The sequence below is a fragment of the Camellia sinensis genome, chromosome 6, assembly GCF_055761805.1.
Source record: "Camellia sinensis isolate YWXY chromosome 6, ASM5576180v1, whole genome shotgun sequence".
Lineage (NCBI taxonomy): Eukaryota > Viridiplantae > Streptophyta > Magnoliopsida > Ericales > Theaceae > Camellia > Camellia sinensis.
Genome location: NC_138966.1, coordinates 130,429,840 through 130,443,651, shown reverse-complemented (window position 1 = coordinate 130,443,651; position 13,812 = coordinate 130,429,840).

The window sequence follows — 13,812 nt, the reverse complement described above, 5'->3', positions numbered from 1 at the left end:
AGCAACAGAACTTGCGCTCAAGCGACCACTCTTTGTTTTGCACTTCCGCTCGAGCGATCAAGAGTTGGCTCGAGCATAAAATGCATGCTCCCAGAAGTTTACATGTTTTGCAGACTGCTTGAGCGACAAGAGTTGCGCTCAAGTGAAGACCTCAATTTCACGCTCGAGCGACCGTCGAGCAGAGAAATCACACAACCAATACTTTTGTAGAGGTTTACAGACCGCTCGAGCAACCGAAGTTGCACTCGAGCGACCATGCCTATTTTGCACATCTGCTCGAGGGAAGGAAACTGCGCTAGAGCGAGGACCCTATTCTCAACAAAATTACCAAAGTGTTGAACAACATGTTTTGGCATCCTCATTGCATCCTAGGTATTCCTAGGTCATGATTAAGACACAATAATGAGATAAGACTTAGAAACACACTAAGAATGAAATGAAAAAGTTAAGTACGATCCAAGTGTGTGTTTCAGTATATGTATCTGTTATGTTTATGTAGGTCACGCGCCGTAAGTTATTGATCCATTTGCAGCTATCGAAGCTATCTGTGTAGTTATCTGTGAGTAATAACTTAGTAAAGCTATGTTTGATATGAAATACTTTCTGAACATTATGATATGATATGAACTGTTTTTGAATGATATAAAAGGCTATTTTGTGATTCCATAAATGATGATCCATATCTTTGAAATGTATTTGTGGTGTCCTTAGCAGAGGCCCTTACCCAGGGGACATAATACTGTGACTTATGGTCATGAGGCCCTTACCTAAGGGGAATAATACCATGGCCCAGGCCCTTGCCCGGGGGAAAGAATACCATAACCCATGTATGAGATATGTTACCCGGTACCGAAGGTTTTATTATGAAACTTGATATGCTTGACCAAAATGATATGTTAATGCTAATGGAAGTATCCCATATAATTTGAATATGAATATGAATATGAACATGACTTTGTTTTTTATACGACTATGCTTATCTCTCTAATTGATATGATACAAAATTGGATATCATTTCTTAAAATCTTTACTCTGTTATTATTCATTGGGCTTTCACTCACCATATATATTATGTATGTAGGTGACCAGGTGTGTGACTAGACTCAGAGTTGATGATCTGGAGTCTCTGTTTTGTCGGCCAACCATTGTGCCTCCCGAGGAAATTCCTAAAAGAGTTCAGTGGTCGAGTTTTGTAAACCAAGACATAAGCTTAAGACTTTTGTTATTTTGTGACCAAGTTGGATGGATGTATATGACATCATATATGTATATATATATATATATATACATATACAAGGTTTTAAATTATCTGTCCCATGTATGTCTGCACAGCTCTATAGATGTTGTATTTTGTATATTTGCTTCTGCAGCCCCTTTATTTATATGATTTTTAGGTTAGAGGCCTTTGGTAATCCCAAGATTACTGGCCGGTTACGACGCTAAACCTATAGGGACAGGTTTGGGTCCTGACATACGATATGACTTAAGTATACACTAGGTATGTCTACGGTACGACAAAAGTTAAGAAGAAAAAATTTGGCTCATGTTTCATGTACACGTATGCAAAAGCACCATACAAAGTACAAGTACAGGTACAACATTTTGTCGAAGTACCCATGTTTCACAGGTTTTGGTAGATCAAAGAGATTAAGATGACGGTTTGGGTTCGATATAATAGATTTGAGAGTTTTGGATTCAATGGGGTAGATGGTTAGGGTTTGGTGGGATAGATCTGAGAGTTTTGGGTTTAGTTGGGTAAATCTAAGAGATAAAGATAAGGGTTTTGGGTTCGATGGGGTAGATTTAAAAGTTTTGGGTTTGACTTGGTAGATCTAAGTGATAAATTTGAGGGTTTGGGTTCGATGGAGTAGATCTGAGAGTTTTAAGTTTGATGGGGTAGATCTGAGAGATAAAGATGAAAGTTTTAGGTTCGATGGAATAGATCTGAAAGCTTTGAGTTCGATGGGCCAGATTTTAGAGATAAAGATGAGAGTTTTGGGTTTAATCCGATAGATCTGAGAGAAAAAGTGAGGTTATGAGAGAGTGAGGAATATGATCAACTAAGAGAAAAGAGAAGAGAAAAAAGTAAAAGAGATAAACAAATGAGATGGTGAAAGAGAGTAAGGAAAACAAACGACTAAGAGAGAAGAAATGAGAAAAGGGTAAAAGACAGAAACTAATGAAAGGGTGAAGGAAACGTCGGAGACGAGAGGGTTAAATGGAGGGGGGAGATGAAAGGGCGAGATAGAGAGGCTTAGATGAGATGAGATGAATTTGAAATGGATGAGATAAGTCTTGACATAATGTAATCTAACAAGTTAATTAACGAAAACACCTGAAAACTAATAATGATTTCATGAAAAAAATCATACATGAGTAGTTAAATAAGGGGTCGTTTGAAGTGTCCTAAATAAGTGTACTTTTTGATTTTTTGAACTAAAACTGAGAGGAAAAAAAGATAGTTGTTTGGGATAACTTTTTATCTTTTTACGAAAAAATGTGTATTAAAATATTGTATAAAATAACAAAATTATGTTTTTACCCCTACATATATAAATATGTATTGACAGTGATGGTACATGAAGACAGTATGTTGGCAGTAAGAGATATAAGAAAAACTTTGCTTACGGTGCTGTTTACACAGGACGGTGCTTTTCGGCTCGTGGGGCCCACCACGAGTCCCGTTTTGATAATTAGAACCGTTCAATATGTAGAACTCATCGAGTATTATATGCTTGTAAGAAATTACGTTGATCGAATATTGATAGCTATTTGATCGGATTAGTTTTTTGTCAACCGTTACTTTGTGCACCGTCTATTTTTTATATAAAACTGATTTGATCATACAGTTATCGATATCTGATCAACGTGATTTTTTTATAAAAAAATAGTATTCGACGAGTTCTACACATTAACAGTTCAGATTATCAAAAAAAGACCTGTAATGGGCCCCTACGGGCCGAATAGCACCATGCTATGTAATTTTTGTGTGTACCCTCTTTTCAAACTCACCATCACTTCAGACCACTGTGTCACGTTCAGCCATGATGTTGGCTTGTACATTTTTTGGAAATTTTTTTTTTTTATATATATATTTTTGAATAGTGATCACTTTTTGACTTTTGAAATAACTTTTTTGACTTTTTAGTTTTTTTCAAACACCCCAACCCAGCCCTAAATGAACATTGTCTTTTCTAAATTTTGGTACTTTTAATTTCAATTTGTTCAAATCTTATTCTTAATTTTAGATTTTTTTAGCCTAATTAATAATGCTAGTTGCGTTGTTAGCGCAAATACATGCACTTAAATTGCACATAACCAGTGCACATGCTAATTTTTATTGACAAATTTGCCTCTCAACATGACACCATCTTCCACTAGTCTCTACTACAACTAGCAACCACCACCACTTTTCACAAACATTTTCATCACTTAATGAAATAATAAATGTTGTTATGACTGGTATCCTTTTCGCATTACAGATAATCATAATAAATGAGTTTAATAGAAATGAATCTTCACAATTAGTATCTTGATAAAAGAAACAAATAGTAACAATGACCTACTTTTAAAATTTTAATTTTCTCTAGCAAAGAAGTAAATGCATGCCAAACATTATCAAGTCAAGTTCTTCGGATAAAGGGCTTTCTTAGTTTATTTTTTGTTATTAATATGGTGTTTTTTCTTCTTTTTTTTTTGAAACAGATTATTATTATGGTGTTTGGGTGTTTGGGATTGACTTTTTTTTAATGATTTTTTTGTTCTTTTTTTTTTTCTTTAGTAATTTTTAAAAAAAAAATTAATTTAAAAAACTTTAAACTTCTATGTTCTACTAAACTAGACCAATCATAAAAATAAAATAATTAAAAAAAAGTTTACTGAAGGCCAAAAAAATATTTTAAAAAAATCTATTTTTTAACCTTTTTTTTTCTTTAGAGATTTTTTTTTTTTGATTTTTTTGATTATTTTTTTACTTTTAGATTATTCTACATTAGATGGATCGGAAAAGTAAAAATTTTGACACAAATTTGACAACAAATCACTAAAAAAAAAAAATCAAAAGAAAAATGTGTTATTTATTATTATTATCTTTAAAGATTGTGTTTTTTTGGATGGATGACACATTGCGTGGCATACAACTAAAAAAATCACATTTTTTTTAAATTTTTTATTTTTTAAAATTATATCAAAATTTGTTATTTTTCATGTCTTGTAAACAAATCTAAAAATTAATTACAATTTCAAAAAAGTTCATTCTAGACACCAAAAAAAAAAAAAATTGAGAGTCAACTATTTTTTATAGGGGTGTTCGCGGATCGGATTTGTGCGGTTTGTGGTTCAGTTTTGACCTGTTCGCATCTATGCAGTTTAGAAAAAAGTCAAATCGCAACCGCCCGCAATGCGGTTTGCGCGAATAGAGTTTGCGGATGTACGAGCAGTTTGCGGTTTGAATTTTTTTCTTTAAAAATTAACATAGATATTGTTTAATTTTAACTTCACACACACTGTGACTGCTTACAGATTGAATGGAATTGTCACTTATATCACCCATCAGTTTAACATTCATAATTTGCACAGTTTATATTTTGTAATATGAGAGCATTGTGTTGATCAAACATAAAAATCAATTAAAAAAAAAGGTATTCTTTTTTTTTTTTTTGGATAAATAAGTTTAAAAAAAAAAAGGTACTTTGAATCATTTAAATCATTAATCAAAGTGTAACTTAGATAAGACTAGAAATTAATTAAGTAGAACAAATACAAAACATATAATGAAAGTTGTAAATTCTTCCAAGTAAATGAACAGCTAAGTGTTTCCAAATATATATATATATATATATATTGCGGGCGGTTGTGACGGGTTGCGGGGTTGCAAATTGTAAAATTGGATTATTTCAAACCGTACCCTACCTTATTATATTTGCGAAACCGCTCATACGTGTGCAAGTAGAGTCGGGTAGGACGGGTTATACGGGTCGGATAATCCTATGCCCAGTCCTAATTTTTTACTCTGTTTTTGTCCTTTCTAGATTTTTTTTTTTTCAAAAATTTTAGAATTTTTTAAACTTTTTCAGTCCATATAGAACCCAAAAATATAAAATTTTATGAATCTTTTAGTTTTTTTCACTAAAGATTAAAAACAAAAAAAAACAAAAAAACCCATTAAAAAGTCCATCCCCGAACACCCATAAGAGAGTGATTTGGGTTGTGATTTAGAGGTTGTTTGGGGTGTTCTAAATAAGTGTACTTTTTGTCTTTTTGGACTAAAAAGTTGAGAGAAAAACTATGGATGTTTGGGTTAACTTTTTGATTTTTTATGAAAAAATATGTATTAAAAAATTGTATAAATTAGTCTGTAGGAAAAAATTAGGATTGAGAGTTGTGCAGCCGTAATTTTTGACTTTTGGTAAATAGTGATAACTTTTTACCTTTTTGAGTAACTTTTTAACTTTTTAATTTTTTTTACACTTCCCAAACTTGGCCTTAGACTTGTATCGAACACAAATGGTATTCACGGGTCGATTCAGCTTGGGTTCACCATTAAGCCACTAACCAAATCAAAGGTTGGGAAATTGGTCACACACCTTTTTCCACGATAGAACAATACACAATCACTAGAAGGGTTTTGGTAGATCTAAGAGATTAAGATGAGGGTTGCGGGTTCGATGGAGTAGATTTAAGAGTTTTAAGTTCAATTGGATAGATCTGAGGGACAAAGTTGAAAGTTTTGGGTTCGATGGAATAGATCTAAGAGTTTTTGGTTCGCTGGAGCAAATTTCAGAGATAAAGATGAAAGTTTTGGATTTATTTGGGTAGATTTGAGAGAAAGAGTGTGGCTGGGAGCGAATTGGGGTGGCTGCTATGGGGCTAATTGGGCCCTTTTCGGGGTCCATTTTGAGAATCCGAATCGTTGGTATTTTAGAATATATCAAATAGAATATATCTGTAAAAAATCAAGTTAATCGGATATTGTTTACCCATTCATCCACACACATTTGTATTCAAATAACAATTGTAATTTAAAGTATTAAAATGGATACAAATGTGTGTGGATGAATGGGTAAATGATATCCGATTAATTTGATTTTTTACAGGTATATTCTACTTGATATATTCTAAAATATGAACGGTTCGAATTCTCAAAATAGACCCCGAAAAGAGCCCAATTGACTCCACAATAGTAGTTACTGTGCACCCCGCACAGCAGCCACCCAATTCCGGCTAGGAGAGAGTAAGGAAGACAATCGACAAAGGAGATAAGTCTTGAGATAATGAAATCTAACAAGCCAATCAAACTGCAACACGTGGATACTAATAATGATTTTATGAAAAAATTCTACGTAAATAATTAAGTTCTTATTTGTCATAATTTAAAAAAGTCAAAAAGTCAGTATTCTGTTTAAGTCATATTATCTTTCTATTACATCACTTCAAATTTAATCTATACCCAACTTATATTTTATAAAAAATCAAAAAATATACTTATTTAAATCATCCCAAATTACCCCTAAATAACTGAACATTGTCCTGTTTAGATTTTGGTACTTTTGTTTTAATTGTTCAAATCTTCTACTTAATTTTAGGTTTTTTTGGTCTAATCAATAACGTCAATTGAGTTGTTAGATCAAATATATGCGCGTAAATTGCACATAACTAGCAGGCATGCTATTTTTTAGACAAATTGGCCCCTCAACATGACACCATCTTCCTCTGTCTTTGTTACAACTAGCAACCATCACCTTTCACAAACGTTTTATCACTTACTGAAATAATAAACATTGTTATGACTGGTATCTTTTTTGTGTTGTAAATAATCATAATAAATGAGTTTAATGGAAATGAATCTTCACAATTAATACCTTGATAAAACAAAGAGCAACAATGAAGCCGAGTTCTTTGGATTATTAAGGCCAAGTTTGATATACACAAAATAATCTATCTTTTTATCTTTTTTTTATCACATCATCTCTCTACTTTTCTGCACATCTTTTCGTAAAAAGATAAAAAGTACACTTATTTAGGTCAACCCAAACAACCCTTAACACTATGGAGCCTCCAAATTTATCCAAATATTTACCAATTGTCTACGTGGCAGACCACATCAAAGTGAAGGCTTTTAAGAAAAAAAATATTCCAATTAATTTGATTATCAATGCATTTGGTAAATTTTGAGTAAATTGAAAAGACTCCCCAAACTTATGTCTTTAGGGGTAATTATTCAGTAATCTCAGAGTATAGATACGTGGTATTCCGTAGCATTGTGATTGGTGGAGAATGTGGATAGGTGGGGTATTGTCCTGGGTTGGGGCACATGAAGAGACATATTGAATGATAATTTATAAAGGAGTATAGACACGTAATACTTTAGAAACATTGAATAATTTCCCAGTCTTCTGATACATACTTTCTTAATTTGTTTTTTGTTTTTAATATGGTGTTTTTAGTTAGATGTCTAACCAAACCTCAGCCTCAACTCCGTATTTTATGCTATTTTTATACATAAATTTGATAAAAAAATTGAAAAGAGAAAAGAGTAAGTTCGTTAAATATAATTATATTTCACAAATTTTTAATTTTTTCGTTTGAATTTTTTATACAAATTTATGAACTAAACACAAAATCAAGATAAATAAAAATTAAATACATTTAGAAATCTCTCATGCAAAAAATTAGAAGGATTTTTTTTTTTTTTTGACTAATTGAATTAGTTTTGTGGATGTGGATCAAACAGCCCCATAGAAGGCTAATAAGACATTGTTTTGGGAACTAACTATTTTAAGAAATTTTTAGTTTAAGGTTCATAATATTATGATCTTATAAGATAATAAAGGATATGTAATATTTTCATAATAGTTGAACTCTCTCAATATTTTCAAAGAGAAATATTAACACAGAGAAATTTTTTCGGTTCTTCAAAGAGAAATTTTCGCTCATTATAGATAAATTTGAAATTTTTCTGTGATGAACTGAAATTTCTCCAACAATATTTTTAAGAGATCTTAACTAATAAAAAAATATATATATTAGACTTTTCATATTATCAAAAGTTGAAGAGGGATAATAGATAAAAAAAATTATTTAAGAACCACAAAAAAATTTATAATTACATCTATAATGATATAATATTATAAACGTCAATTCACGTGAATTTAAAGGTGTAAATATTCAACATTACTCGAAGATAAATAGCCATTTTACTGAAGAATATTGGGTTTAGAAAATGGCTCGTAACTCAAATTTTGTGATTCAAAAGTAGTTTAAATGGCCAAAACGATGTCGTTTTGGCCATTTTTATGTTGTTCTGTACTCAAAACGACGTCGTTTTGACTATTTAAACCACTTTTAAGATACAAAATTTAAACTACGTAACATTGTCGATTTGGTTTAATTAGGAATGTTTGGTGGTATTCGTGTTTGTTGAAAATGCTGTGGAATTGACTTTTCCGATGAACCTAAAAAGGAAAATGCTATGGAAATTTAAATTTTAGATTCTGCTAAGGAGATGACAATTTTAGAATAGGGACACTCTAGGTTGTGTTGAAAATTTGATTAAAAATTAATTTTTTAATTTTTTTTAAAAAAAATATATAAAAAATTAAAGAGATAATACGATAGAAAAATATATTAAAAATTTGTTTTGGACTTTTAAGCAGTTACACTTCAACACTTTTGAATAATTTATTTTGTTAGAGTATGCTTGTAAAATATTTTTTAAATAAAAATAAAAATAAATTAATATGTTAATTAAAATTTATTATTTTAATTAATTTGATTAAATAAAAAGACAATTTAATTTTAAAATCATTTTTATTATTTACTTTACAAACAAATATTGTTGGATAAAAATTTACAGAGAAATTTATCATAGAGAAATTTCAAATTTTTTTGTGATGAATTGAAATTTCTTTAATAATATTATTGAGAAACCTTAACTAATAAGAAAAATCATATTAAACCTCTCTTATTATCAAAAGTTAGAAAAAAATATTTCACTAATTTTTTTTATATATATTTTAAATTATAATTATTATTCTTTTGTTTAGAGATAAATAAATATAAGGATAAATTATACAAATGATCCATGTAGTTTACATAATATGTCAATTTAGTCTTTATTGTTTCAATTTGCTTGATTTTGCCCTTTAATTTAACGGATTGTATTATATTAGTCCAATTAATAATGGCGGTTAGGTTTGGTGGACAGAAAGTCGTCACGTGTTTAAACGATGTGTCAATTTGATCCTTATAATTTACACGATGTGTCAATTTGGTCTATGTCAAAGATAGCTTTTAGGTCGGCCAGATGACTTTTAGGTTCCTTGGTCTTCACGACCATGTCGACGATGTAAACTTTCACCGTCTGGCTAATCAGGTGTCTGAACATCTTGGTTACCAATCTTTGGTAAGTTGCTCCTGCGTTTTTCAACCCAAAAGACATCACTTTGTAGCAATACAGTCCTTTTGGGGTGATAAACGCAGTCTTCTCCTCATCTGGGGGGTACATGGCTATCTGATGGTACCCCCTGTAGGCATCCAGAAAGCTCATCATTTCATGCCCTGAAGTGGCATCCACCAGCTGGTCAATATTGGATAGAGGAAAACTGTCTTTGGGACAGGCCTTGTTTAGGCTGATAAAGTCCACGCAAACCCTTCATTTACCATTCTTTTTCTTTACCACTACTGTCTTCGATAGCCATGTCGGGTAATTAACCTCTCTAATGGCCCTGGCCTCTAGAAGTCGGTCTACTTCTTCTTCCACTGCTTCGACGTGCATCAATGTTGGTCTTCTTGCTCGTTGGATTACAGGTTTGGCCGACCTGTCAACGTTCAGTTTATGGCAAATGACCTCGAGGTCAATGCCAAGCATTTTGTAAGGCGTCCAGGCAAACACTTCAATGTTTGCTCTTAAAAAAGCCTCCAGCTTTTTTTCCTCTTCCTCGGCTAAGTCCGAGCAGAGAAGTAAGAAGCGTTCTTCATCTCCCTCCTGGACGAGGATTTTCTTCAGTGCTTTTTCACTCTTCTCGGCTGGCTCTTTGTCGACGTCCTCTAGGACTTCCACGTCCTGGTCTTCAATCTCTACCCTCTCTGGTTCTCGTATGCTGCAGGTGGATTTCATTGCTACCATGGAGTAGTTTTTGCCTGCAGCTGATCTCCTTTATCCCATGCTCTGTTGGGAACCGCAATAGTTGATGCAATGTTGAGGGAGCAGCCCCCATTGCATGCAACCATGGCCTCCCCAGGATAGCATTGTAAGGGGATGGTGTGTCGGTTATGGTGAACTCTGTCTTTATCTTCTTGGTGCCAGCCTGCATATCGAAGCTTACTGCTCCCAGTGGCCATATCGGCGTTCCATTGAACCCGACCATTGGGCCATTAGATTGCTCCATGTCGTCTGGGTGAAGGCCAAGCTCCTTGTAACATCTGACATACATGATGTCACAAGAGCTGCCTTGGTCAATGAGGATGCGCTTCACTTGGCACTTCCCGACTTGGAAGGATACTACCAAGGCATCGTTGTGTGGATGTTGGACCATCTCAAGGTCGACTTTAGTAAAGGACACCATCGGTCCTTGGTACTCCTCAGCCTGAGGTCTTTTCTGCCGGACTTAGTACACATGCTGCAAGTGCCTTACCTTCTGGGTCTCCCCCCTAATTTTGTTTTTGTCGACCTTTGAGTGAATTACGTTAATTACCTGAGGTCCGTCTTCCTGCGGTTGCTGTGATGAGGGAGGTGGTGCTGTTGGTGCCTGAGGAAGTCTTGCTTGCTCTTCCCTTGTCCTGGCCTCATCTACAAGGTCCCTCAGATGGCCTTGCCTTACCAGGTCTTCTAGGTGTGATTTTAGGGCTCTGCAACCCTGAGTCAGATGCCCATCTTCATTATGGTAAGGACAATGGTTACCAAGGCTCCTTCCCATAAACTCTCCTTGTACCCTGGCTGGTGCTCTGAAGTAGGGTTGGGTTCGAATTTTATCCAGGATTTTGTGAATTGGGATTCGGAACACAATTATGACTGCCTGAGCAGTTCTTAGTCCTATCTCTTCCTTGTTGGATCCGTTGTTACCTCGGCCTCACTTCGGCGAGCCGTTTCCTTTCTCTTGCTTTATCGCCGTGGTTCCTGGCGTGTCCTCCTCGGCTCTGGCATATTTCTCAATTCTAGCTATGAGCTCCTCCATGCTTTTTGGCAATGTCTTTGCCAGTGATTTTTGAAGTAGGCAGCCATCTTTCAGTCTGTTTTTAAATGATACGACGGCCACTTCTTGGTTGCATTCTAGTATTCGGTTGAATACCTCGTAATACCTCTTGGCGTAGGCCCTCAAGCTTTTGTCTTCGCCAATCTTTAGAGCCATTAGGGCATCTACCCTCAAGGGCTGTAATTTGTTTGTGACGAACCTGGCCATGAACATCTCGGCCAGTCCTTCCCACGTCTTCACACTTCCCTTCGGCAATTTGTGAAACCAATCCGATGTAATCTCCTCGAAGGATGAGGGGAACACTTTGCAGAGCAACGGCTCGTTCCCGGTGTACCATGCCATCGAGTTCAGGTATAATCCAACGTGAAAGTTAGGGTCCGACTTACCATCGTATATCTTGAACCTCGGCATATGAATCTTTTCGGGGCCTCAACTTTGTCCAACTCTATCGAGAATGGTGTTCTCGGTTTAATTGTTGAAGTTACCTCGACATGATCTTGCTTCCTTTTGAGGTAGTCTCTCAAGTCCTCTTTGGTCCGCCCAGGAGCTCGGCTATCTCCTGATTTCAGTCTTTTAGGTGCACTACTTTCAGCTTCGTTGTGAGCCCTTTTTGACCTTTCTCCATTGGTTGCATCAAAGCACAACTCCTGCCTTTGAACATGCCGATGTTCTCTGGGGTCTGCCTCCTTGGTGCGATGTGTCTTTTGAGATTCTTGCCTTCTTGGCTCTCCTCGCCTGACCTCCCTTGAAGGCCGGTGTGAATGTCTTTTGCTCCTGGTGTGCTGGGGGACAATCGGGATTGTTTTCTGCCCTCCCTTCTGGGCATTGGCCACTGAAATCGGCGTGTCCTGAAGCGGGAATGGTGGCTGCATGACGTTGTTTTGCATCATGAAGTTGACGACCGATTGCAGGTCCGCCAACTTGTTTGCCATTTCTTTTATCTCCTCGTCCCTTCGCAGGCATCTATCTTTCCATACTTGGAGGTTATCTTCGTTATAGTACCTGCTTTGGTCTGTTTTCTTTGGTACGTCGCCTTCCTGGCCGACGTCTTTCACTCTGTGATTTTGGTCTTCGTTGCAATTATCCCCCTCGATGTCAACGTTAATAGGTCTCCCACTCCCAATAGAGGTGCTATCCCCAACCTTCTCATTCTGTCCATCGTTGGCCATTTATTCTCTTTTCTTACCACAGACGGCACCAAATTGTGTGAGTGATTTTCTGACCACACTGCCAACTCAATATTCAGCTGGAGAGCACTGGCAGAATAGATGGCGCCTGAATGACCTGCAACAGAAAGAGAAGGCTCCGATGGTGGTTCGTCCACCCGGGGGCACTCCGACGATCAAGTTAGTTATCTCAAAGATAATCAATAGTGCTAAACTCACTGTTCAGAATACAAATTGCGTACTTTAGACCCATCGGGGGTGCTTCTCTTTTATAGCCAACTTAATCCTAGTCCCAACAGGAGCCTTGCTTCAATGGACTCTAGCTTAGTACTTTATCCTGGACTCTTCAATAGATAGAGATAAACTCTCTAGGAACTTTATCTTTATCCTTATCCAGGCTGAGTCCCTTCCTCATTCTAGGACTCTTGTCCCTTATCTGCTTTACCCGGATTCCGATATCTTCGGAGATAACCTCGGCCTAGCCGAGATCACCTCGACGTCATGACCAGAATACGTGGCACCTCAGCTGACACGTCGACATCACCTTGACCACGTGTTGGTACTCAGAAAATATATCCCCACAGATGGCATTCGTGTTTGTTGAAAATGCTGTGGAATTGACTTTTCCGATGAGCCTAAAAAGGAAATGCTATGAAATTTAAATTTTAGATTTTGCTAGGTAGATGACAATTAGAATAGGGACACTCTAGGTTGAAAAGTTGATTAAAAATTAATTTTTTAATTTTTTAAAAAAAATATATAAAAAAATAAAGTGATAATATAATAAAAAAATATATTAAAAGTTTATTTTGGACTTTTAACTAGTTCCACTTCAATACTTTTGAACAGTTTATTTTGTCAGAGTATGCTTGTAAAATATTTTTTAAATAAAAATAAAAGTAAATTAATGTGATAATTAAAATTTATTATTTTAATTTATTTGATTAAATAAAAAGACAGTCTAATTTTAAAATTATTTTTATTATTTACTTTACAAACAAATATTGTTGGATAAAAATTTATGAAGAAATTTATCATAGAGAAATTTGAAATTTTTTTTTTTTTTGTAATTAACTGAAATTTCTTTAATAATATTATTGAAAGACTTTAACTAATAAGAAAAATCATATTGAACCTCTTTTATTATCGAAAGTTAGAGAAAAATGTTTCACTAATTTTCTTCTTTTTTTTTATAAAAAAATTATAATTATTATTCTTTTGTTTAAAGATAAATAAACATAAGGATAAATTATACAAATGATCCATGTATTTTACACGATATGTCAATTTGGTCTTTATTGTTTCAATTTGCTCAATTTTGCTTATGAATTTAACGGATTGTGTCATATTAGTCCAATAAATAATGGTGGTTATGTTTAGTGGACAGAAAGCCGTCATATGCTTAAATGATGTGTCAATTTGATCTCTATAGTTTACACGATGTGTCAATTTGG